The sequence below is a fragment of the Crocodylus siamensis genome, chromosome 4 (assembly GCF_052110815.1).
Source record: "Crocodylus siamensis isolate JL-2025a chromosome 4, ASM5211081v1, whole genome shotgun sequence".
NCBI lineage: Eukaryota > Metazoa > Chordata > Crocodylia > Crocodylidae > Crocodylus > Crocodylus siamensis.
This window is the reverse complement of record NC_143398.1, coordinates 180,857,235-180,884,828: the sequence shown is the minus strand read 5'-3', so window position 1 is coordinate 180,884,828 and position 27,594 is coordinate 180,857,235. Positions and strand designations below refer to the sequence as shown.

The window sequence follows — 27,594 nt, the reverse complement described above, 5'->3', positions numbered from 1 at the left end:
AATTACTGTCTGAGAGCTTAAGGCAGCATTTCTCAGCCTGGGTGCCACGCTACCCTGGGATCCTCGCAAGGGTGCAAGCTAAACAGTTGAATACATAAACTGGGATTCATCCTGTTAGGCTGAGAAATCATTTGTGAGGATATCAGAGGGGTGGTAATGTACTTACACTAATGTATAAAACGTACATATTCAATTGAAGTCAAGCACTCAGTGATATGTAACAGCCACAAAACAGAGTGGGGCAGGGGGCAGAGGAGTGAAGAGGCCTACCCCTGCCCCTGGCTGCCTGGTCTCCCTACCACTTGCCTTCTAGTTACCTGTTTCCCAAGTACCTTCATTCCTTATGCCTGGCCCTGTGGTGTCTTTATCCTTGTCCCCCTCCTGCCTTCTCCAGTACCTGCTTTCCCTGCTTAGTCCCCTGTGACTCCTGCCCTTCCCCATAGTGCCTATTTCCTGCTGCCTGTCCTGTTGCCACTTACCTAACCCTTGCAGCTTTGGTGCCCTGCTTTGGCCAGAGGCAGGGAGCCCACAGCATGTGTTGTCTCTGGCTCCAGCCTGGCCATGTAGCAGGAATAGCAGCTTTAGCCCTGGCCAGAGCTGATGCCACTGCTGCATGACCAAAGCCAGCATGTGCTGCATATTCCCTGCCCCTGGAGCAGGGCCCCAGCCAGAACTGTAAGGGAAACATAAGGTGCAGCATAGGGGCAGGAAGTGATTGTGGGGAACAGAGGATGTAGGTAGGGGTGTGGGCACTGGCTGCAACTATAGTTTCAACCCTGAGCTCAGGGTTGGAGTTGCATCTGCAGTCACCTTCTACACTCTTTTCCCTCCTTCTCCCACTTTGTCCTAAAATCTAAGATGAGAGTATTTTCCCCCCAGGTTGGATGTGGGGAATAAACATTGCCTTAGACTCAAGTAAACGTGGTGTATCACTGTTTATTTGAAGTGGACAGAAAAAGTCTTTTCAGGAATGAAGATGAACTATTGCGGTTGTCTTACACTTCTGAAAAGCTCTGGCTTATCTCATGATGTCGTCTTCACCCGATATCACTTATAATTTAACCAAAGCAGTATATGATCAAATATGGCTATTAAATAGAGAAAAACCTTTTTGAGTTGTCACCAGATTTTTTTTTCTTTTAGGTGTTGAGCCAATTAGTACTTAAATAGGAGACCTTTAAATAAAATCTGTTAGCTGTAGGAAGTAAGGATGGTTTTCTGTGGAGTGAACATTCTCTCTTCAAAGTATTAAACCAGTACTTCATAAATGATCAAGTGTATTGCACAGCAGAAGGATCAGTCTTATTGTGAAACAGGGGCCCAGGCCATTTGTAGTCACTGAAAAGTCTCCTTTTGCAAGAGTAGGATTACCATATTCCATGACCAGGCTGAATTCCAACTTGTGCATTTTTATAAGAAGAATATAAAATAGGGAAAACATACTCTCAAGGGACAAAAAGTGCGTCTGCTACCAAGAACCGCGTTAATACATTAAATAGTTATAGGATTAATATGTTAATATGTATTATACTGTTCATATGTTAAACGGTTATAGGATTTGATTCAACTAGCTACAGTTTGATGGTATAGGAAACAATTCCCTTATGTCTGTGCAAATATCTGAGGTATTTTGTTCCTTCTGAAAAAATGTCCTGTGTTAGTATCATCATTTGTAACGCATGCTGTTTTTTCAAGTTAATAAAGCAGGGAGGCTAATTCATTTTAAAACAATATATGATGCATCATTTAAGAAAACAAAATATATTTATATAATAGCTTTGATTTCAAAATCTTTTGAGAAGCAGTAAGAATATGAGACCTGTTTTGATAAGGTAGCGTTTAAGAAATTAGAAATGTAACATTTGTGTGCTCTTCATGCTTGCCTCAATATAGAACATGGAAGCAAAATATCTATATACAGTAGTTATATTTCATAATTCACTGGATTTTTTAAAATTCCCTTTCTAAGTCATATTACTATTATATTGAAATTACCTGTGATTGGCAAATGTTCTGCTATTTCCTCAGTGCCCTCAAGTGGTTGCTCTGATTTACAGCTTGTATTTATATGTATTACAATATTTTATTCCATTTCTATCTACATTTTGCTTGTAAAACAAGTTCACGGATTTGGTTGGGGGGGGGTTGTTGTTTTTTTAAATGACATATTCTGAGGTGAGGTGATGGCCTTGATCCTAGTGTTTTAACCAAGTTTGTCTGAGTTCTATTGTAAGACTGCTGACAATATTTTCTTTTGGTGTTTTTTTTTAATGTTGATGGACTCTTACCTTAAAATGTAAAAATCCATAAATGTTCTCTAAAGTCAAGAAATGGCCAGGTAAGGGTTGGACTCAACTTTTTCCTGCTATTTTCCATATATAGGCCAGAAGCTGCATCAAAATTAAATGAGCAGCAAGATTGCATAATGTGACTTACAGTTATAATTAGACTCCAAAATTCGTATCAATCTCATTGTCTGTGTGTTCACTTTATTCTAGCATGAGAGACCTGTTCTAGTTTGGTCTTGTTTTGAAAGCAACATAAAATCCAGAAAAAGGCACTATTGCTCTGTAAGAAGAGTCTGTATAGGGAGTTATACCACTATAGTTATACTAGTAAAATTTATACCACTTTTGTTACGCTGGCAAACTTCCCCATGAAGATAAATTGTTAATCTACCTTGTCGAGTAATATGGTCAGTCCTTTTGTGGTGATAATGTAAACCTTGTCATCATTCTCTCTTGGTAGTTCTAGTCAGGTAAGCATTCTGGGGTCCCCACCCAGTATCAAGAAGGTAAGGTCTCTGGCATAGAATGATTACTAGGGTAGGGAGGAGAGGGGACATGAGTTATCTTCTTCCATGTCAGGGCTTTCCAACTGGTGGCCTGTGGGCTGCATGTGACTTGCAAGTGGTTAACCTGCAGCCCCCTAGGTTTCTGTCTGGCTGCCACTGCTCCTATTGCTCTGGTTGCAGTAAAACATGGGGTCTCAGGGCTCCTTCTTCTTCCCTTAGTTTCTGCTGCATGCACCTGCCCAAAGGAGTGGGGCAGCATGGTGTGGCACTGGCATAGCCCACAGTGCCAGGTGGGGCAGCTGCCTGGACTGGACCTTTGTGGGTCGGATCTGGTTAGTGGGCAGTAGGATGCTGACCCCTGGCCTTGGGATTAGGGATATGTCTTCTGCTAGTCTCTTGTAAATCTGTTCAGTTGTTGGAAGTTGCTGTTTCCTTATTGTTTATGTGAAGAATAGCTTTATGGTTGAACTCTATACCCTGATGATGCAGCCTGCTTCAGCACCTCTCAACAAAATCTTACTAGCCCTGCTTTGACAAGCAAACAGTGTATTTTTCAATTGTGTGCTCGATGGAATTGGTTTATTATAGTTGCAAAGAGCTTTAAAGAGGCAGGCAAAATAGGTTTAGAAACTTCCGGTTGTCCATGTTTTATTCTAAAACACTTTAATTGATGTCTTTGTGCTACAATGATTGTCTGGAGTATAAAACACTTGAGAGGAATGTATACATGATTTAAAATTGTGAGGATTCTGGGGGGTGGCATTAGTTCAAAAGGGACTTCTGACTGAGCTGATTAATTGTAGTATAAATGAGTTTAAAGCAATCATCCTCCATTATCATCTTCCCTTCTAATAGGATATTTAGCTTTTTGCTGATAGTATGCAAATTATCTATAGATGACTCTTGATTTTTGTGATGGGGAGGGAGAGCATATATAAATTGTCATAATCTGGCACAAAGGTTTTGCAAAAAATTGGAATAAAACATTTCAACAGTTCCACATGTGAAGTGCCTGTTGCCAGATTCTGATCCAGTGAGGAGTAGCACAAACTACAAATTTGTTACTCTTAAGACCAGATCCTTGTCTGATGTAAGTTTTGTTGGTTCCATTGAGATCAAATTCCTACAATGATTTAAACCGATGAGAATATGGAACACACTTTTAAATAGTCATCCTGTTTACTCCTATCATTACTAAAGAGAATAATCTTTAACTAAAGGTCACTTGCATTGTGCGGTGATGAGGTGTTAAATGAGATTAAGATGAAGTACTATTAATGGAGAATGGAAATTGTCAAAAGAGAAATGTTTGTTTAGACACAAGGGCTCTAATAAAGTGTTTGCATCTAGGATTCAATGTTTCCATTGAATCAAAGGCAAAGAATCAAATGTAATGCTACCAAATCAAATGAGGCTTTCATTGCAGTAGGGGGGTCTAATGTGGGAAGGTGATGATGAGGAAAGATGCTTTGCTCATCATGTGCCCATTAAAGTAAATGGGAAACTTTTGACTTCACTGGATGTTGGTTTGAGTCTTGTCTCCATGTCACTTCCTGAGACTAACCTCAAGCAAATTTTAAAAAAATATTCTTTCTCCTTTCTGTTATTCTGCATCATAGGAGGATACAAACATTGAAGTGTTAGAACAATAAAAATATTTTAGGGGAATAAAGACCACTGAGTTGATTAAGTATTTTTTAAAGTCTTTAGTGAGATTTAGAAATATCACATCAGATTTAGCTTCCTAACAACTAGAAGATTTTTCACCTCTCATGAAAAAGATGACCTAATGAATTCTGATCTTACTGAGTTTTACTATTCAGGCTTATTTCACTTTCAGTAAGCTGCTTTTGAGCAGCAGTGCCCTCTTATGGGCAAAAATAACAGATAAAAGTGTTATTAGGAAAATATTTTTTAAAAGTACATTAGGTGGTACAGTTAGAGAGAAACAGGAATCTGCACATGGTAGTCATATTGGTATGTAGGTGGACAACTGGTGGAGTGTTCTTAGGCAGTGCTTCTAACATGCAGTCCACATTTGCCCAGGGTAGACTGTTACTAGTCTGTTAAAGCTAAAACAATTGAACCCCTTCATGTGAACACCATTTATCCATATTGCTCTGAATTCACTGTTTGTTCAGTCTAGTACTTCTGCAGAAATACCTTCTGAATGGTTACTACTGATTGCACAGCTGTACAGCCAAAACCATTACTTTGGAAAGAGCTTCAGTGATTCTTGTCTGAGCAGTCACTGTAAACAAAAGAGTCCGGTGTTGAAATACTAGTCATTTGTTTTCATGGGTGACAGGACTATAGGTCTGAAGTTTCTAGGGGTTTTATATTAGATAAATACAAGGGAGGGTTTTTATCTTGATTCTCTGATGTGTCTGTCTGTTAAGTTCATTGGGGGTTGAAAGTTTGGTTCTGTTGAGTATCTTGTTATAGTTCTATCTGTTTCTGCCTGGCCCAAGGCACAGGTTTGAGCAGCCTTAGCAGTTGCTCTAATCTGCCAGCTGGTGGAAGTTACCACCACATCATTCAGCAACTGGGAATTTTCCAAATTCAATTGGTTTCAGCCAAGGGTGCACCAACAGAGATTTTTTGGGCTGATATCAATGGCCAAATGCTAATGAGTCATATTAGCTGATATGCAGCTGGGCAGCTTGGAGAGCTGTGTCTGGCTGGTAAGTCTGTTGGAGTGGGGGGGGGGCAGGGAAGTGGCATGGGGGGGCAGATCAAGGTTTCTGCTGTAAGGTAGGGAGTGGGGCTGGGGCAGGGGCAGGCACTGCACAGCTGGGGGAGCATGGAATAGAGCTGTGAGCAGCTTGTCCAGAGGACGTTTTGCGGGGAGGATGGGATGGCTCCTGCTACTGCATATACCCCAGGAGGGCATGGGGAACATGTGCCCCTAGATCTGCGTGCGGGGTGAGGGCTAGTTGCCTTTGCAGTCTGTGACCAGGGTGGTGCAGAGCTGTTCCTGGCAGGGGACTGGACCAGGCTTGCATTTGGGGTGGGCAGCAGTGGCACTGGGAGGGGAGCTATGGGACAGGCTGAAGCCACCCCAGAATTCACTGTAGCTGCCTCAACCCCTTTCCCAGTGCTGCTGTCACCCGCCCCAAGTGCAGCTCCAGCCCCACCCCCCAGAAGAGCCCGGTGCTACCTTGGCCATAGCCTACTGTGGTGGCTGCCCTCGCCCCACACACAGATCTGGGGGCACATGCTTCTCATGCCCCATGCCCCGCCCCGGCTGGGCAGTGCCTGCCCTAGCCCTACTCCCTCATTCACCACAGAGGCCTCGATCTGCCTCCCCCCACCTTCCCTCACAACAGACTTACCAGCCAGACCCAGCTGCTCTCCACATTGCTGGGCTGTGCTCCTGGCCACCTGGATACTGTGGTGTGGCTGGGTATACAGATGTGGCTTTTATTGGCCACATCAGCCCAAAAAAGCCAATCGCCGATGCAGTCAATTTCCCTTATATCAGTGCTGATCCGATTTGGGACTGATTTATCAGTGCACCTCTAGTTTCAGCCACTTTTGCTCCTTGCCCTTTCCCTACATAGTTGCATAGAAGTAGGCTCTGGTTACCCCTCTTTCTCCTGTAGGGACTGTAATGAATGAAGGCTTGTAGCCAGTTTCCATACCTGCTGCTATAAATTGTATGTGGCCACATTCAGTTAGTGATTATGGGTTAGTTTTTCAGAAAAGCAGTTTAGACAAAAGTTCTCATTTGCTAAATATAGTATGTTTTTCTTGGAATAGTCTAAGCCTGGTGTTTTTGTTTTTTTGTAGGTTGCAGGACCAGTGTGTGCTTCTAAGAATTGATCAGGTAAGCAGTCACTGACCAATGTAATTACCTTGATTTGGACAAAATTTACATATTTACAAGAGAAATACTGTAATGGGACATTGTAGTTTTCTAATTCATATACATTTAAGTTTTTAGGATCATGGGGACTCTGGTAGCATTTGAACCCACAAGTTTTGAATGGAATCTCCTCACACTAGAAGTTCAGTTGTGCTAGACATTATGCCACAGAGCCAATGGGGAAAAAAAAATCCAGTAGCTAGTTTCCACTGGTTTTATTTAGTTGAAGAAAGATTTGGATGTATACAAACAGACTTCCTCTTAGAAATAGATTTTTTTTTCATTTTTGAAAGGTAAACATTTAAAAGTTCATAGAAGTCATTCAGGAATTAGAGTATATTTATTGTTTGTGACACGTTTCAGTACAATAAAATACTGAATCGGAGCGGACTATAACTTATGGATCATGCTTCTTTTAAATATATCTTTATCAGGTGAAATAATACATTTAAGGAACTCCGCCTCTGCAAAAAAACAACAAAACGTCTAACTATAGTTTCATAGTTTGTAGGGTCGGAAGGGACCTGAGCAGATCATCTAGTCCGACCCCCTGCCATGGCAGGAAAGAATACTGGGGCCAAATGAGTGGGTGGCACCCGGCCCCGCCACCGGGGCGAACCACCCAAAGTGTCCGGCCTCCTGGATCGAAGCATCGGACGCCGCGTTCATCTGATGTTGATCCCTTAAGTTTTTATTCATACAAACTAAAATGGAATAATTTATGTGAAAAGCTTGGAAGAGTGAGCCCTAGCTGATGCAGTATATTGAAGAAATTTTTACCAGTATGCCTGATGTTAATTAATTGGTTGACGATTTAGTTATCAACCTGTCAGATAACATGCAGTTTGTGTGTTGTCTGTAAATCAGAGGCCCTATCCTGCAGCTCTCTTAAAAAGAAAAATAAACATGCTAGTTAACTCAGTGGTTCTCAACCTTTTTAGACTCAAGGTCCACCTCAGAAAATTCTGGTTCTTACCTTTTCCTTATTTCTTGATTATAGAAAAATAATAGAGCAATTCTTCTGTGCCAAATGACTTGGACCACAACAGGCCAAATTTTTTTGACACTATTGATTCCTATTTGAACTCTGTGGGCTTATCTTGTAAATCATGTACACTTAGAAGTGCAAATAGTGCATACCACCCTGTAGCACCTCTAAAAGTTTTTTGCTGCACCCCCATTCAGAATCAGTATCAGGTACTCATATATTTGCTGTAGTAGCATTAAAAACAAGCTTCCATTTTAACTTCTCGCTTGATGGTAATTAGGTAGATTAAATGTTCACCTTTTAGGCCGTAATTTCCTATGTTTGACCTGTACTTGAAGGTGAATCTTTACACAGATGCTATTTGAGTAAAACCTCACTACCCCTTCTGATATGGAAACATAGAAAAATATTTTCTCTCATGCGTGGATGACCTCTACCTGACCCAAGAGGTCTATGGGCCAATGAGAGGCAAAGCGCTGCTTGACCTGGTACTGGCTACGGGGGATGACCTAATCGGCGACCTAGTGATCGATGGGAAGTTGGGTGACAGCGACCACGAGCTGATCACCTTCACCATCCGCCGTAAAGCTGGCAAGTCAGTCAGCAACACAGAAGTCCTTGACTTCAGAAAAGCCGACTTTGACGAGCTCAAGAGGCTAGTCGGTCAGGTCCTCAGGGACCATGACCCCAGGGAGATGGGAGTTCAAGAAGAGTGGTTGCTTCTCAAGGAAGCGATCCTCAGTGCACAAGCTAAATCTATTCCAACACGGAGGAAAGGCAGCAAGAAGGCACAGCAGCCCCCCTGGCTCTCCAGAGACCTAGCGGACCTACTGTGGCTAAAAAGAAAAGCCTACAAAGGATGGAGGACGGGATTCATCTCCAAGGAGGATTACTCCGCGCTGGTCCGGTCCTGCAGGGACCAAACCAGGAAAGCCAAGGCTGCAACTGAACTCCAACTAGCTTCAGGCATCAAGGACAACAAAAAGTCCTTTTTCAGGTATGTGGGGAGCCAGAGGAAAAGCAAGGGCAATGTTGGACCCCTGCTAAACCAGATGGGGCAACTGACAACTGACGCCCAGGAAAAAGCCAACCTATTAAATAGGTACTTTGCGTCAGTCTTTCATCAGTCACACGGGATGCCCATGCCTGCTATGGGACAGGGAAATCTGGGTGAGGGGGATCCCCTACCCTCCATCAATGCTGACCTTGTGAAGGAACACCTTGAGAAGCTGGATACCTTCAAGTCAGCTAGCCCTGACAACCTGCACCCCAGGGTACTCAAGGAGCTGGCGAGCGTCATAGCCCAGCCCCTGGCACGGACTTTGAAAACTCCTGGCGCTCTGGTGTAGTGCCCGAAGACTGGAAGAAGGCCAATGTGGTGCCGATCTTCAAGAAAGGGAGGAGAGTGGATCCGGCTAACTACAGGCCCATTAGCCTGACTTCTATCCTGGGGAAGATCTTAGAAAAGTTTATTAAGGAGGCCATCCTTGAGGGACTGGCCCAGGCTAACATTCTAAGGGACAGCCAGCACGGGTTTGTTGCGGGTAGGTCTTGTTTGACCAATCTCATTTCCTTCTATGACCAGGTGACCTATCACCTGGACAAGGGAGAAGAGATTGATGTCATATATCTTGACTTCAAAAAAGCTTTTGATCTGGTATCCCATGATCACCTCTTGGCCAAACTGGCCAGTTGTGGCCTTGGCTCCACCACGATCCACTGGCTGGGAAATTGGCTTCGTGGTCGGACCCAGAGGGTTGTGATTGATGGCAGTCACTCATCGTGGTGCCCTGTGACCAGTGGGGTCCCTCAAGGCTCTGTCCTGGGACCCATACTGTTCAACATCTTCATTAATGATGTGGACATTGGAGTTAGGAGTGGACTGGCCAAGTTCGCCGATGACACCAAACTTTGGGGCAAAGCATCCACGCCAGAAGATAGGCGGGTGATCCAGGCTGACCTGGACAAGCTCAGCAAATGGGCAGACAAGAACCTGATGGTGTTTAACACCGAAAAATGCAAGGTTCTCCACCTTGGGAGGAAAAACCTGCAGCACCCTTATAGGCTCGGCAGTGCTACGTTGGTTAGCACTACAGAAGAAAAAGACTTGGGGGTCATCATTGACCACAAGATGAACATGAGCCTCCAATGCGATGCTGCGGCTAGTAAAGCGACCAAAATGCTGGCGTGCATCCATAGATGCTTCTCGAGCAAATCCCGGGACGTCATTCTCCCCTTGTACTCGGCCTTGGTGAGGCCGCAGCTGGAGTACTGCGTCCAGTTTTGGGCTTCACAATTCAAAAAGGATGTGGAGAAGCTTGAAAGAGTCCAGAGGAGAGCCACGCACATGATCAGAGGTCAGGAAAACAGATCTTATGATGACAGGCTGAGAGCCACGGGACTCTTTAGCCTGGAAAAGCGCAGTCTCAGGGGTGATCTGATGGCCACCTATAAGTTTATCAGGGGTGACCACCAGGATCTGGGGGAACATCTGTTCACCAGAGCGCCCCAAGGGATGACGAGGTCGAACGGTCACAAACTCCTGCAAGACCGTTTCAGGCTGGACATAAGGAAGAATTTCTTTACTGTCCGAGCCCCCAAGGTCTGGAACAGTCTGCCAGCAGAGGTGGTTCAAGCACCTACATTGAACACCTTCAAGAGTAAATTGGATGCTTATCTTGCTGGGATCCTATGACTCCAGCTGACTTCCTGCCCTTTGGGCAGGGGGCTGGACTCGATGATCTCCTGAGGTCCCTTCCAGCCCTAATGTCTATGAAATACTAACCCCTGCCCCACATTTTGTTTTCTTAACTATTCTTTCATTAGCAAACCTTTAATTTTCAAACTTCTTAAACAGATATTATTCCAGTGTAATATAGAATACTTTGCTTACTTAGCAAGATTTAGGAATTATATCTGTTTTTCAAAGTCCTATATAAATATGGGCATGACATACCTAAAGACCTAGAGTAATGATACTTAAGCTATGGATCCCAGAGCTGTGGCAATTAATGCTGCCTCCTCTCCCCCACCCATGCCAAATTTCTGCACCTATGGGGAGCCCCATGGGTTGGGGTTGGATTTGATGTGCAGGGACACTCTGCAGCAGGATACAGTATGCAGGATCGTACTGACCCCATGCACCAACCGCATGGTGGATATGGCCTGTGAACCAAACCTGTATCTGGAATCCAACATATGGACCAGCCCTGCACCACTCATCTAGCTCATCAAGCACCACAAACCTAGAGTACCCAGGCCAGGTGACTGAAATGTCATCTTTATCAGCACTATAATTTCAAAATGTAGTTTTGGTTGTATATCAGGTGAATGATATGGCAGAATCTTGTAGAATTTCTGTGACCATATAATTAAAGGCTGTGTTGTAATGAAAAGACATACTAGAGCAAATTAGTTATGTGCAACTTTTAACTTTAATATTTCTTAGTGTTTAATTTTGCAATTTGTTTAAATTTAATTTTTAAGCAGAATTCTAAAGTTTTGAATGGTTACTTGTCCTTTTTCTTGATTTTTATGTCATTTTACTTCACATGTTATTTTCTACTTCAGCTAGACTTGTTCTCTTTTTCCTTTTTTTTCTGAACAAATAATTAAAATACGCTTGCGTGGGGAGTCTGCTTTAGCTTTGGTGAGATGCATTTTAAACTTTGCTCACTTGCCTGAGCACTGTGGTTGAAATAGAGCTGTTTGTGTAGTCTGTAACAGTAGATGGTGCTGTTGGATTGTATATCTGTATTTCTGAGGCATTAATAGAAGTACATGCTCTGGAGCCTATATTGTTTACAGTGATAAATGAATGATTTTGTAGAACAATTCACAGATTTTAAACTCATTGCAAGAGAACATTTGTTTTACAGCATTTCTTAAAATTGTATTTTGCCTGTTACAGTTTTTAACAGTAGTAATGACTCCGGCCTCTCTTCAGCCCGCACAAATCTTTTAACTTTAGAGCATCAATCTGGAATTAAGTGAACTGATTGACTTCCCATGAGTAGAGAGCAGTGGCTAGCCATCCCAGTCTGAAGTCAGGTAGAAGGCAGGGCAGCATGGCATATTAGAGACTGAGTAGTTCAGAGTCATAACTTTTGCAGACAACGGTCTACTTTGTCAGATGTTGCAGATGAACTTGTAGTTATTAGTTAGGTGTTCTAAGTGTTCAAGCTGAGGGCTGCAGTTGACAAGCAGAGGGAGTCTCATGTCCTTAGCACAAGGTTGGTATTCTAGCAGGTAGGAGCAGGGTCTGAATCTGGCTCTGTCAATTTGAATAGTATGGTTTTGGGATTGTGTTGTAAGTGAAAGAAGCTGTGTGTAATAGGGAGGCCTCCTCATCAGGTCTTCGCCGACTGTCCTGCTCCTGGGATAACCACCCACTTCATTCTCTTGCCACGCCTGGATGGAAAAATATCAAAGTTGTTACTAAGGTGGGAGACTACCCATTACTCACCCTGCTGACAAGGGCCTAATACCCACTCCGACTTCCCCTCTATGGGCCCCATGTCTTGCAGATGTTATTCTGGTGTTACTTCTCTGGTCTATGGCTGGAGCAAACGGGACACACAGTTGTAGCTCTTTTCTGCTGCCCCAGAGGACCACTCACATGCCACCCCTCTCTCACCAGGGTCCTACTTATTCTGCTAGCTCTCACTCAACCTCTTTCATGGTGCCTTCTCTCAGGGGCCACACTCATCTCACCCAGCCTTACCCAGGTTCGGGGTTACCTCTCCTCTCCTCGGGCAACCCCAGCGCAATCTGTTGGGCATCTCCCACTATCCTCACCTGAGCGTTGACTGAGTGATTGTATGACTGTAGACCTGTTTTGCTCCTAGCCCCTAGCCAAGCCACTGTGCCCCCACTGGGCCTCCTCGCTCACCCACACTCATGGTGCCACTCTGTTCATTGCCCTGCTCACTCAGAGTCTCACTACTCATCGTGCCTCTCACACTGGGTCTCACTTGCACCCCCAGGCTTTCCCCTGGGTGTGGCCCCAGGTCCCTCCTCCAGCCTGAGGTCTGCCTCAGGGACCTCTGCTTGTTAGTACCCCACCAGGGATGTGGGGCTGGGGTTATAAGGCACCCCAACCCACGTTTCACTGGGGAGGTAACTGGCCTGGCATTTTCTAGGGGCTCCCATGTCACTAGGAGCCCCACCAGACCACTCTTCCCCAGTAAGATCCAGTTTTATGTCTTACCGAGGACATGGCGTCACCTCCATCCCATAGCCCCTGCCTTTACCTCTTGACTCTGGCCAGAGCAGCCTCTGAGCCTGATGTTACCTCCATCCTGCAGCAAACTGAAACATGGCTTATATCCCTGGGTCCAAAATGGTTGCCCTCGTCAGGCACCTAGCTGCTGCCTGTTTTCTGCCCTCAAAGTGGCAGGCACCAAAGGTGCCTTGCCATACCCTACTTCAGAGCCCTTGGATACAACCTCCAACTCCTCCCAGAAAATGATGACAATCTCAAAGTAGCCTTGCAGAGAAAGGCTGTCCTGCCTTGCAGGCAGCCTCCCCACCTCAAACAGTGTATTTCTAGCAACAGACTACCTAACACCTATTTTCAGCAAGCCACCAGGCCTTTGTACAAGCCCAGTGCCAGTTGTGTAGCCTCATCAACACAGACCACATAATTACTGGACCAAATAATAAGTTAATTCACTGTTTTCTCTAACAGCATCATACATGCCATCACTTGTTTACAGTGGAGAAATCTGTATGTAAAAAAGTGACTGCATACCTGTACTGATGTCAGTTCCAGAAATACACAAAAGCCTGTGTCAAAACACTTCAACCTACCTAGGCATTCTGTCACTGACCTCAGAATAGCTGTCCTTAAGTAACAAAACTGTCAAAAAAAGGCTTGAATGGGAAATTGCAGAACAATAAATCATCCATAGACTGGATTTTAAGTGTGGTCGCAGTAGAGACTGTAGATTCTTATCCCATTTCCTTGACTTGCTTTTATAACCTCTGTGTCCCTCATTGGATTAACTGCCCTATTTTATCCTTTTAACCTAGTCAACAGACCTTTTCTTCTCTCAACACTGACCCTTTCCCCTACTCTAGATATTTTAATTCCCCTCTGTTAGTACCCCTGCATTCTGCAAGTCTATTCATATCATCTGATGAAGCAGGCCATCACCTACAAAAATTGTATGTCTTTTTGAACCAGTTAGTCTCTAATGTGCCACCTTGCCCTGCCTTCTGATGGACTATAATAACATAAAAGCTGTTGCTGAAATACTTTTAAAAACATGCTTCTTGTCTTTTTCTTTATATGAGTGTGTGAAAGTTGTTTTTTGCAGGAGTGAAATAAATGTTCAAATTTAAATCACTCAATCTTTGAATAAAATGCTTACTTTAACAAAAATGTTTCTGTTAATTTGCTTCAATTTAGTTGGAAGGGAATGGACAAAAGCAAAATGATAATGGCTAAGCATGCAGGTGACACACAAGATTATTTGTGGTCTGTGGAGATTTTACCAATCACCCCATAGGCAAAAGTGATATTCTTTTGCTGCATAAGTTCCCATATGAACATTACCTTTAATTCTCCTTTCTTGTTGTAGTATTCTGTTATAGAATAAAAATGCTTCACATAAGAATGCAGATGGAAACCACATTGTCTCAAGAGTAGATCATAGCATGTTTCCTACAGTTGCATCTACATTAAGTCTATATCTCAACTTTTTTCCCCCAAGTTTCAACATAATCTTTTCCCTCTACTAGCCCTTACCTTTGTTTGGCTTTCCCCCTTACTACAAAAATTCATAAAGGAATCAGTTTTTAATCAGTGGCCTCTTTATGGCTGTATCAACTTCCTTAACATGGTCCAAACAACCCTGTTGGTGTTTACTAATCCATCAGTGTCTATAATTTTTTTTTCCATTCTTCTTCCCATTTATCAGCTTCTCTTCTGTTAACCTAGTTTCTTTTAGTTCATTCTTATCATCAGGTTTTGCCTTTTGCCCCTCTCTTTTACTACCTCATTTGTTTCTACACCCTGAATTTTCTCTTTTGCTCTGTCTCTAGAAAAAAACAGACTTGAAGACTCTCATCTAATGCCATAATACTGCTGTCATCTTCCTTGCTGATGGGATTTGTTCTGCTGTATTCCTTTTTGTTCACATCTGTTGGCTTTGGCTTTCTTATTGGTAGCCCTTTATGATGCCCCAGCCACTTGCATTGAGCTGTGTCTAGAATAGACATTTTGTCAAGACTGAATTTGTCTTCTGTGCCTCTTAACCCAAGTTGGAGGTTACTGTGTAAAGTGCTGGTTAAATACAAAAGGGATGATACCTGTGATACAATCTTTCAGTGTTTCCTAAATATCCATGGGTTAGAGGTGTTTTGAATAAAGGGGGTGTGGAATGAATTCTAAAATTCATTCAGGAAGAGAGTATGAGACTACTCTGCCAGAATCTCTCATTTAAACTAAAGGGACTTGAGCATGTTCACTAATGACAGCATAGCAGTGGGGAAGAGGCTGTCTTTGTAAGGCTGTTTCCAAGCCATTTAAAATTGTATAGATAAAGGCAGTTTAAGCTCTATCTCGGGCAGACAATTATTTTGGCTGTGAGCTGCTTAATGAGTTTCGTTGAACTGTTGAGGGCTGTATGGTTAGCCCCACCCCTTGACAGTTGCCCTGCCCCTTGGTCACCATATTGGGACTGGACATCCCAACCCCTAGGCACTGACCTTTGCCACCAGAACTCTCTCCCCTTACCCCCAGAAATACTCCTTTTGGGACAGAAGGTTGCCATCTTGGAACCAGAAAAAAACGAAATCATACACTAGAAGTCAAACACCTACTAAAGCATATTTAAATTATATTACAAAAAATATTTGTCATGATTTGTGTTTGTATACTATATATAGAAGGGATTGCATAATAACTCAAAAATAAAGTGTGACGGGGCTGTCATGAGGCCAGTCCTGATGTTAGCCTGCCCACCTGTCTAGGGCAGTCTGCCCTGTCTCATCTGCCACAACTTGGCATATAAAAGAGAATGTAATAATGTGGCAGGCTGCCCATTAAATGCCCCAATGTGCAGGGTGTTATACAGAGCTCCAGCCTTCCCTATACTGTATCCCATGCCATCGCAGATGGTATCCCAAGTTTGTGACATCTCTGGCCTGTGGGTAGGCCAAACTCTGCCCCTTGTTGGGCCTCTTACACTTTGCCCTTCTCAGGACCCCAAACATGCTGCCCACTTCTGGGTCTCAATCATTCTGCCCCTCACTGGGCTTCACTCATCCTGCCCTACTCTGTCCAGCCCTTTGGGTCCCCCTTGGGTCCTACTCTACATGGCCCTTCAGGCTTTTTTGCTCACATACTCTAGCTGGCCCACATGGAGGCCTTCAGGCCATCCTTACACAGATCCTACTGTATGTGGCTGCCAGCCTTCTGCCCCAAACTGGGCTGAACTTGTCCTCTAGACCCTCTCTGGGCCACTCTTCTGCCCTCTTGATGGGGCCACTACTCAGTCCCCCTTTACTGGGGCCTTGTGGTCTTACACCTCATAGGGCTCAGTTGTCTGTAGATATGCCTTGCCCCTTTCCTGTTCCTACAGCCAGGTTACCCACCAGGTTGTGGGAGCTGAGGCTATAAGGCGCCCCATACTTGCCTTTTACTAGGGAGGCAACTGGTGTGGCATTTCCTGGGGATCACCTCACCACACGATTCAACCCTAGCATGGTGTAGTTTTACATCATGCCCCAGGACCAGGAACCTCCTGCCATCCCCATAGTTCCTTCCCTGTATCTCCAAGTTATGAGAGCAGTGGTTCCAGCCAGAGGGGAAACATCTCCTAATGGCCATATGACTGCTGTTTGGGAGCGCAACCACTTGCAGACTGCTATGCTGCTTATTCTAAGCCCTTAAAGTGGCTTACTCTTTTATATTGTGTGTGGGGTCTTGTGGGGGAGTGTGTATATATGGTGTCATGTTGGGTGGAGTGTGTGTGTATGATGTGGAGTGGAGGTTTGTGAGGGTGCGTGGATGTTGGGGGGGCATAGGGTATGTTGGGTTGTGTGTATATGTAGGGGATTGTGGGGGTGGGGTGTGGGTGTATGAAGTTTGTGGGGTATGAGGGAGGGTGGGAGATGTGGGGACACCCCACACATTCCCCCACGCAGCCCTCACTATCAGCAACAGCAGGCAGGGGTCTCAGGGAGCTTGGGTCTGGAGCAGGCACTGGTGCCCGGCAGGGCATGGCTCCAGCCAGTGCTGCATGCAGGGAGGGAAGAGTCCAGCCTGCCCTGCCACCTTTATCATGGGGGTTCTGTGCCACATGCCTGCAGCTCCCGCACTTGCACCGGGGGAAGCCCCATGCTGGACTCTACAGGGAAACAGGGGATGGGGCTCCCTTCACTCCTGGGGGAGTCCGCGGACCTGTGCAGCAGGGGGTGGGAAAGGCAGCCAGCTCCAGTGCGGGAGCTGCAGGTGCATGGATCCTGTGATAGAGGCAGCAGCAGGAGCTAGCTGGGAACTGCAGGGACTGGGCTGGCTCCTTCTGCATTCTGTGATCTTGCTGGTGCAGCCAGGACCTGGTATGGCATGGAGCTGGCCGGCCCAGCTGGGCACCTCCTGACCAGCATGTGGTTCCCAGCTGCAATGTTGGGACCGCCGAATGCAGCAGGAGCCAGCCCAGTCCCTGCAGTTCCCAGCTGGCTCCTGCTGCCACTAGCCTTGACCTCTGGTGCCCTGCGCTTCTGCCTGCTGCCACTTTTACCCTGCATCTGCTACCACTGCCTTTTCCTTGCCACTACCCTTTCTTCCCTCCTCCCTCCCCCTCCCCCCCCCACTCACCACCCTCTGCCTGCCCTCTGCCCTAGCAGTGTGTGGTTCTAGCAGCTGCAGGGCTGGGACCACACAGTGCAGCAGGAGCCAGCTGGAAACAGTGTGGTGCTAGCTGGGCCAGGTGCTGTGCTGGTGATCCCCCCTACCTGCCCCACCCCTGCCCATTCTTATCTGATTCTCTACTCTCAGGTGTGGGGGGGTGATGGAACATCCCCCTGGGTGCCAGGCCAGAAGCCTCTGCTAGAAAGAAATTTCTGGCTGTGGGCCGGGGGGGGAAGTTGGGGTTGGAGAGGGACTGGGCGGGCCTTGCTGCTGCTGCTGACTTCTCCTGGGTCCTACTGCTGCTGGCACAGTGTCATCTTTGACAGGCAGCCATGGGAAGATAATAATTAATTTGCTAATTTTTTTAGGGGTCCCATGGGCTGGATAGAATGGCCTGGCAGGCTGTATTTGGCCCGCAGGCCTTATTTTGCCTGCCTGTGCTTTATCTGGAAGCCAAAAGGGTGATTCTAAGTGATTTTTCTCTCCCTCCCTGCCCCCCCCCCCTTTAATCTCCTTCATTCTAATGGGAAAATGGACAAAAATCACCAGAATGGTCATGGAAAAGCCAATGGAAAATGGCCTATATTCTTCCTTAACATTATTGTCCCTTGCAAGCTTTTTCCCGTGTCCAGAAATACGCCCCAGTGATTGATATAAAATCTAGTCAATGAACTAGGAAAGGCTATAAGAGTGATATAATGGACTGGGAGCTGCACTGAAATTCAGAAAATCTAGATTGTATTTCTAGCTCAGTTCCTGAACTGCTGGGTTCCTCAAATTATCTAGAAATAACATCTTCCTCCCCCTGGCCCCATTCTTGATTCCAAAATCAGTGAAGGCTGATAGATTTCCATTGAAGTATATTTTAAATATAAACTCCAGGTAAGGATTTAAGGGGGGAAAAAATCAAGCCCAGTGTTATGAACTGGATCTCTAGAAACCCTGTCTTTGTGTAAGACATTGTGGAATTACAAAAATGTACTTAAAAACAGCTATAATTTAAATCCTGTTGGATATGTATTTGTTGGTTTTCTCTTGTCTAACTGTACAGTAATGTATAGAGGTACTCCCATCAGCATTTAGAAATTTGAAGTACACTGTTAAGAAGCTCAATTTGTTCTATGTACTATGTAACTACTATATTGTAGTTACTTTTATCTTGGTACATGATTGATTGCTTTAGATATCACTATGTATATCCTGCTGCAAAATCTTTTGATCTTTCAGATACTATTTATAAAATTTGCTTTTGTTTTCCTATTTTGTCTTATGGCAAAATGAAACAATGTAGATGCATTTAAGACATGTGGTATTAAAGATACTGACTTAGGCAGTAAATTATAGGAATTCTTCATTGAGTGATCCGGAAATAAATTAAAATATAACAAAAGAGCCGATGAACCGTTAGATGTAATCTGCAGCTCATAGCACATAAATTTAACATAATTAGGATACTGTTTGCCTTGTCAAGCTAGTAAATTTTAAAATTACTCTGACTTTCAATACAGGAGAAGTATAGTATTATGATAGGAAGGTTTATTGTTCATTAATCTGAATTATTTTAAGAGGAGAAACAGAGAGCCAAATTGTTAGATAGGGAAGTCAGTTTGCACCATCTCAGAATCTAGCAAAATTTAAATTTGTTGGGGTTAGTGAAGCAAATAAAATGGGTCAGTCTTTGATCTCTGTTGCATTGTTTTAAATCCAGACTAACTCTACTGTAAATGACAACAAAATCTAGTCCAGTATTTCTAGCTTATAGTAACATAAAAACAAGTTTAGGTTTGTAGTATGTGTTCTTGCTCAAATAGTCTGGTAATCTATTATGTGAGTTTTTAAAATTTCATACAACTATTTTCTCGAATCATTTCTGCTGCACTTGTAAAGAATTTTTTAATCTTCAATCTTATTCTTTTAAGAAATGTCAGATACTGTGTTCCAAATTCTCAAGTTTATACCCCCCCCCCACAAACATGGGAGATTGATTAGTTTGAGTGCTTCTTCAAGTCTTGATCAGAGTCCAGAGTCTCTTCATTTCATTCTGTTTGCTTCTCTGATGCATATCCTATTTCAGACACTCCCCTGCTTTTTGCTATTCTCATTCAGAGTTCCCCTTCAAGGCACCAACCTACTGAATACTTTATGTATATCCAAATATTGAGCTTGATCTATTGCAGCTTGATCATACACTAGGCATGGTTTTGAGAACCTGGAAGTGGAGAGACCTTCGCTGTCTGGAAAACGGTTTGATTAGGGATACTTGGAAGGAAGTTGAGTGGCTGAAACCTACTGTGGTCTACTGGTGCATAGTAATAGGGTTTGTGTGGGTGGAGAATGTCAGTTTCAGATGGAAGTGACAGGTATTTGATCTGAATTTCCTCCAAGATTAAATTTGAGGACTTTTTTCAAAATAATTTTTCCTTATAAGTATAGTATCTGTAAATAAAAAAATCAGAGAGATGACTAAGTTCTGTCAGACATGTAACTGGCCAGCACTGCACCCTGAGAAGTCCCATTTTCCACCTCTCTCTGTACCTTGCTTTCAGGGTTCTGACTTCAGAGGATCCAGCAGCAGGAAGTGATATGGAGGCAACTGGAGTTTGCTGCTGCTGGAAGCAATGTGGACCAGTTTTTTGGCCACCAAAAAGTGGTGTGTCTTTGGCTGCTTGACATGGGTGTCGGTGGCCAAAAAATGGACTGCTGCTCACTGCTGCTTGACAGAACTGTATTTTCCAGACTGCCCTTCACACTCTGCATGCCTCTGTGCTGCTGCCACTTCTCTTCTCCTGGAACTTAAGATACAAGTTTTCAGGAGGAGGGGACAGCGGGGTGAGCCACCTTCTGCTCCATTCTGGGGCTGCCCCCATTAGACAATGTTTGGGGCTTGTGCCCCACCCATCCTTACACTACTGAGTTCTTTTTTATCCATTTACATCAGGGGTGTCAAAGGTATGGCTCGCAGGCCAGATCTGGTCCATTGAGCCCTAACATCTGACCCACAGTGCTGCCCATGGGTCTTGGACTAGCGCCATATTCATATGTGGTGCATACCAGAGTGGCCCCACATATGGTTCACAGCATGTGGGCCACATGTGGGGCAGGCTCCAAGACCACAAGGACTGATGAGTTTAACACCCCTGATTTAGATGATAGTTTTCTGGAAGTTACTCTCTGCTATTATGTATTTGCACAATGGGGCTTTTGGGTGTATCTACAGTTATAAATAAGAATATTTTATTATTTACTAACTGAAAATCTTTGCTCTTTTAGTTCTACAGACTGTATATAGCTGTGGAAGAGAATTATTAAACTGTTTCATATTCTGAGTTACCTTCAGTAGTTGTGATGAGCAAGGTGATGTGATGGTTGTTGTTTTTTTTATAACCATCTCAATTTTTCTTTGAAATTGACCTGTTCCTATGGAAAACAATAAGACTGTTGAATTGTGAAATTTAGAATTCGTTGGGTTTGGGTTTTTTTGTTTTTTTTTCTCACTGTCCTGTATATAGAGAGAAGCCTGAGAGTTTTGGAATGCAGTTAAAGGTGGAAGTTACTACAGAATGGTAATATGGTGGAACTCAAAGACTGACCCTGCCGTTTAGACTACTGTAAACAAAGGGAAGACAGAAATAGAAATGTGGGGACATGGTGCTGGGAGGTGGTACTCATCTTTCTCAGATAAATAGTGGTGTGTTCTTCGGGGATAGTTGGCGTTGAGTCCCTTTTCTAAGTTCTTGTATCTTCTCTTGCTTTCCTCTGGTGATCAGTTTAATAGAATGGGGTCTTCTGATTACTGGACGCAATATTCTTTTAAGAAATATCCAATTTCTCTAAAGGGAAAGGGTGTTCTCATTCTTGTAAATGATTTTTCCTTTTCTACATTTCTGAATGACATAATTCCCCTTCCATTTTTTTTCTTCCTCCCTTAAGCTATCCACTTCACTCTAGATAAGCTGCATCTGGTATATAAGTCTGATAGATGTTTTTTTTAAATTGGTTGCTGTATAGTGTGCCAGATAAGTAGTCATCTTTTTTAGTTATGATTAAGTAAAATATTTGTTCTTATTTTGGGTAACACGTCATGTAGCACTTAATGATGTGAACTGAAATTTTAAACGTAGAGCTATTCATTCACCAGCAAGGAGTAGTATCTTGAAAATAAGGGTGCTTATTGTGTAGGGCAGAAACGCGAAAGAGTATGGTACAATTATAAGCTCTGGCACAAGGCCAAACTGTATCTTCTTGAAATACAGCCTAAGTAGACTGTGCAAACATTGAAAATATGATTGTGTGAATTTTATTGGGCTCCTTGGTTTTGCCTTTGAGTCAGTCTGATTCGGCTTCACCCTTGAGCAGAACTGAAGTAAATCAAATACAATAGACACGTGGATCAGATTTCAACGTCTGATGTAAGAATTTAAATGTCATTTTTAAAGAAAAGGAATATTTCTAGTCTTCAGTTAAGAAGGGAAGAGTTTGAGAACATAAATTAACAGCAAGAATGCATTGTTTGCATCAGGAAACCTGCCTTTAGCAGAGTTGAGCCAGAAAGCAACTTGTCTGAGAGTTTTCTTACCACTAAGAAAGATAAGATCCCTGCTATTCTAAAGAAGATATGGTTGAGTAGGGTATGATTGGGCTCAAAGTCATCTTGGGCTCCTCTGACTGAATTAGAAAAGGATAAATTCAGGTCAATCTCCGTGTCATCATCATTGCATCAAATGAGAGTTTTCTCAGTAGCTCGCACAGATCATAATGTTGTTTTGCTTATTACTGTTTTTTATCAAAAGTATCCATCGTTGCTGATATTTAAAATGATCATTGGACTGTCAAATTAATGTTTCATAATGATAATTGAGAGTTTTAATCTCTTAGAGCTATTGTTTTAAAATTTTCTCTGGCCTTAGGATAGATGTCACTGCTTTAGTTGCCGTCACTTGGTTTTGAATGTTTTTCTTTCTAATGATCTAAGCTCTAGTTCTCTAGACTATTGGTGTGTTCTCAGAATGGTACTGTCAGAGGTGTGGCTGCTTACTAGCTTAGCCCAAAGAAAGCTGTGGTTTAAGTAGGAATAGGTTGTTCTTGAATATCAAAGTTATGAACATTTTGAAGATGCCAGTGAAAGCATGTTCAGAAGACATCTCTACATATGGAGGTCTACCCTGACATCAAAATGCACTTAGTCATCTGTTCCTCTCTTTGCTCAGATTTGATTACAAGTTAGACAGCAGCTGGCTAAAGCCTGTTTTACCACAGTACTGTGAGAGAGAGTTGCGTGTGTGAGATGGGTGGGAGCAATGGGGAAAGGAAATGAAAGGAATTCTCTTGCTAAAATAAACATTATAGGAGAATATAGGGGCATTGCTGCACAGTTTACTTACTGCTATGCAGTGGAATATGTGGGTTCCTATCTCATCCCCCTATTAAAAAGTACCTCTCCAGCAAGAGGATAACAGTTTACTAGTGCTAGCAGTTAATCTTGTGTTCTGTGCCCTGGATCTAATGGGCCTGTATTCAAATTTAGCTTGGTTACCTGGGTTGAGGATTCAGTATGATTTAGTATGCTGCAAGTCCTCTTTTTATTTTCTTTACTCTGTTTAATTTTCTGAAGTGTGTTAATATTGCAAAAGCAGGCACTCTGTGCATGTATATATGTAAAAAGTGTTTATGTAAACACACACTTAACTTGGATATTTATGTATCTATGTATGATATTTTTGCACCTACCTGTGTAAAATATATGCATGTTTGTGTATATAAATATGTGCAATATTTGAAACTGAAAGCTCACACTACAGTAATGCTACATTAAGTTTTAATAGTTAAAGTAAGACCCAAGAAAAGCCAAAGTCAGGATTCCTGCAGAAATATTAGCACAGGGTGTGCCAAAAAATACGGTTTTCATCAAGAATAGAGACATATTTATTGATGGCATTGATCCTTGTTTTCTTAGAAAGCTAGAAATATAACCTAAAATGTATAATACTGTACGTGCTCAAAATGTCCACTCTTGACATCCAGGCACTCTCAGCAGCAAACAGTGATACATTTGTGTACCTTCTTTGACATGCTTTGCATGTTGCATGTACTCAGCATATAGAGTATGTTGATGTTCTTGTTTTAGTTCTGTTTTAAATATTTGACTTGTTAAAAAGCTATAAAATATAGAGGGGAACACAATTTGACTGAGTTAACATTGCTCTTGGGACCTTTTCTTTCCTTGCTTTTTAATTTTATTTTAATTGATCTTGGCTTTTCTCTTATAAACATGTTTTAAACAGGTGAATGGGAGAGAATGTAACCAGTTGGTGTGGATTTAGTGTTCTCATTCCTGGAAAAGCATGTTCAGTCTTAGGAACATTTTACATCTTTTTTCTTTGTCATTTTCAAAACAATATTTAAGGGTTAATTGTCACATGTGCCTCTTGCAGATGGTGGGAATGAACTGCAGTGTTTAGTATACTGTGCAGTTAATCCTGCAGTTTGATGAATGGACCTTGAATAGACTAGGGGAGTTTGTGGTCCTGATATAACAAAGGGTTAATGGTTCTTGTTAAGCCTTACTGTATTAATACCGTGAGTTATTAAGGGAGACAGTGAGACATAGCACCCTGGTGACTGTTGCTGGCTGTGGATTGTAGCTTTTAGCCTGGATGGCATCTCTCCTAACTGCGACTTTGAATATGGGGACTTTGTTCAGCATTGTGAAGCGTCGCTATAAAAGGAGACGTAAGAAACGTTCTGAGAGGAAAGGTATTATATTAATTTTCGTATTGTCACTACAGTTATTGGTGAGATTTTGTTAAATAGAAAATAAATGGGTTACGCTTTTAGAATTGTGCTGTACCTTAATTATTAAATGTATTAGAATTCCTTTTAAATCTGTTAAAATTCTGTTTTTAAAAAGATCCAACTTTTCCATTATGCTTTGTCTGTTAAGCAGCAAAAGCAATCAACTTCAAATGGAAGCCACATAATTTTCCAACATATTTCATTTTCCTTCTTTGCTTTAAAAGTTTGAAATGTTTATTTTTGGACAGAAGTGAAGCTGTTTTGAAGTTGCACAACTTTGTGTATTTTGTTTATTTACTCCCCCCTCCATTTTTTTTTTTTTTTTATTGCCAGACTTTATCTGCCTTGGAAGATGTCCAGAAAGAATATATAAAATATTATTTTTTTAAAGTTTAAAATGAGACTATCTTTAACAGCAAGTATAAATTAATCTAGCTATTTAGACTACTGTACATTTTTTCTCACAGATTTGGTGAAAAGATGCATACAAACCTAAACTGCATTTAGATTTCTGTTGATGTTCCTGCAACCACTTTTCTGGTATTCAGATATTTAGAATAGGCAAAGTAGGAAATATTCAGTTTCTTAAATTATGCCAAGTACTCATGCCTATGGAAACAGTAAAAGCATTACTGAATCACAGTATTTACTAGTATTATGTCCTGTAGTATTCTGTATCTTTGTATAGTTGGAAAATATTAAATATCACTGGGGCATACTATTTTAAAGATATAACTTATAAAATATGTGTGTGTGTGTTCACTTGCGCGCGCGCGCATACACGCACACACGTATAAATAAATAAAAAATAGTGTGCCCCAGTGATATTCAATGTTTTCTAACTATACAAAGATACAAAATACTATAAGCCATAGTACAAGTAAACACTGTGATTCAGTAATGCTTTTACTGTTTCCATAGGCATGAGTACTTGGCATAGTTTAAGAAACAGAACATAATACAAAATATATTATATAATGTATATAATATAATAGATTAATACAATTAATATATTGTGTATAATATTATACTGTGGTATTTCATAAAATGTGTAAAGCTTATGAAGCATAAGGTTGCAGTTTTGTTGTTATGTAATATTTTTCTGACTATTTCCATGCAGGTATAACTCTTCTAAATGTCACTCACCTTTATATCTGGTTGGTTGACATGGCTCGCATGTAGTATATTTAGCAGTACAGGGTCCCCTTGTTAAATGCTGTTTGGATTAAAATACAACAGTAAATGTGTTTCTATTCAGAAGCTTTTAACCATATTAACTGCATTTAGTTACCAAATCCCTCTGGCTATATCTTAAAAAAAATCTGTATCTTTCCACATGCTTTAATTATATACATCAAACTATTCTAATATCTTGCTGCTGTATCTTAGAAGACAGTAGAAAGACAGTAGAAACTTTGAAACAGTACCCCTAAGAAAGAGTAATAGCTGTTCTAACCTGGAATCAGGCTTTTACAGCATTTAGTGTTTTTTTTAAAAACGTATTACTTACGGAATTTGAGTATTTGAACCCATACCGGCATTATCAGACATGTCTTTATGATACCTTTACTCTTCAGAAGCATTATAAATTGCTATAAAAGTAATTGTATTTTTCTTGGTTTTTTGGGGTTTTTTTTTAATGTTCAAACATTATGGATCATTGTAGTTTAGAACTGGTTATGGGGGCAAAAATCTGGGAGGCTAAGTTATTGGATTTGAAGATGTTGACCTGGCAGTTTGAATGTAGATACCTTTCTATGGATTTTATTATCACATGGCACATTTCACTAAAAGGCAATTTGGCAATTGTTTTCTTAATAATAATTCTACTGCTGGCAAACATTGTTTCCAGTTAGAAGTATTGCTTAAAGTACATGATCTCTTCTGTCCATAAATTCAAATTAATCATTAAATGAGTCTATAATAAAGCATGACAAAATGAACATTTCATTAGACAGTCTGGTTGAGCAGTGATTAAAAAAAACTTTTCTAACTCTCCCTTTTTATAATTTTTTCTTCCAAATGCACTTATGTTTTGTAATTAAAGTAATTAAAGTCACATGATCTAAATACTTTATAAAATACATCTATTTTATTGAACCCAAAAGTGTACCGAAAGAGAAAACTGAGGCTTTGTAAATTTCTGCACTAGTATAAAGAAGTAAAGCCTAACCTTTAAGCTTGTTTAAAGTACAAGTTGCAACACAACATAGACCACTTAAGGTTTTAATGAGCATATACTTCTGATTAAATCCGAACACATTTTATTTTTAAAATTAAGACTTATAAATTCCTTTTATACTAATAAAAATATTGTATACTGTTTTTTCAGACGGCAATAGAGATCTTTTGTCCTGGTGAACTCAGTGAGCAAGGATGATTCCTAACATGTGTTTTAATTTTGAATGTAATACATTACATGCCAGTAGTTGGTTTTGCTTTTACCCTGCTGTTGAGCAAATATTTGCTTATGTCTGACATCAGTAAAGTGGAAATGTGAATTTCATAAATGTTGTTTTTCTTTTCATACATTATAATACAGTTTTCAGTCTTTGAAATGTCATATAATTCTACAGGAGTGTTTTTGTATATTTCAGGATTTTTTGTATAACACAATAGTTCATTATTTTTAGTAATAAATTAAATATCTGAGAAGTCAAAATATTTTCTTCAAAACATCACCTGAACCAAGTTGTTTGTGATTAGAAAATTGATCAAGTTTCTCTTTTCAGAAAAGGAGCTTATTTGAGGAGGTAGAACCCTAAGTTTAGATTCCTGTCTCTGAAAATGGTAACTTGAACTTTTGAAGCATGAAGAAAATGTCTTGATGGGAGGTGTTGCAAACTGAATTGCTTTGAAAATCTGGTTCTGAGGACTCAATTCTGTTCTCATTGAAATCAACATAAAAGATGATCCATTAAGTTCAATGAAAACACAGTAGCAAGAGCAAGCTCATGTTCATTGTGTGTGCAGTTTTTTTCTATCTAAAAGATTAAAATAATCCATCGTTTATTATACAGACTCTTAAAACATATTTGTTTGGGGGTGGGAATCAGACTCTTGCCTCTGGCAAGTTTTAGACTCTTGTAGACATTTGCAAGTGCAGTTAGAACCTTCTGGTTGCCTGTGCCCATCTCGGTCCGTGCACAACTATTTCTGGTTTCTTCACTTCCCAGAACGGTTTCACAGCAGTTAGTTGTAGTAAAATTTCATAAAATTTGCATTATTTGAATAGAATAAAAGGAACTGCACAGTCTAGTCCTAGTCTAGTCTACAGTACGGTTTTAGAACCC

General features: G+C 41.7%; 1 protein-coding gene across 1 annotated transcript in view; it reads left to right on the top strand.

Annotated features, from left to right (window-relative positions):
- Window positions 1-27,594, top strand: part of ADARB1 (adenosine deaminase RNA specific B1) — a 184,457-nt gene that overhangs the window by 49,994 nt on the left and 106,869 nt on the right. Inside the window, exon 2 of the mRNA XM_090045058.1 lies at window positions 6,587-6,623. The gene's annotated coding sequence lies outside the window, so the exon portion shown is untranslated. The remainder of the gene's footprint in view (window positions 1-6,586; window positions 6,624-27,594) is intronic.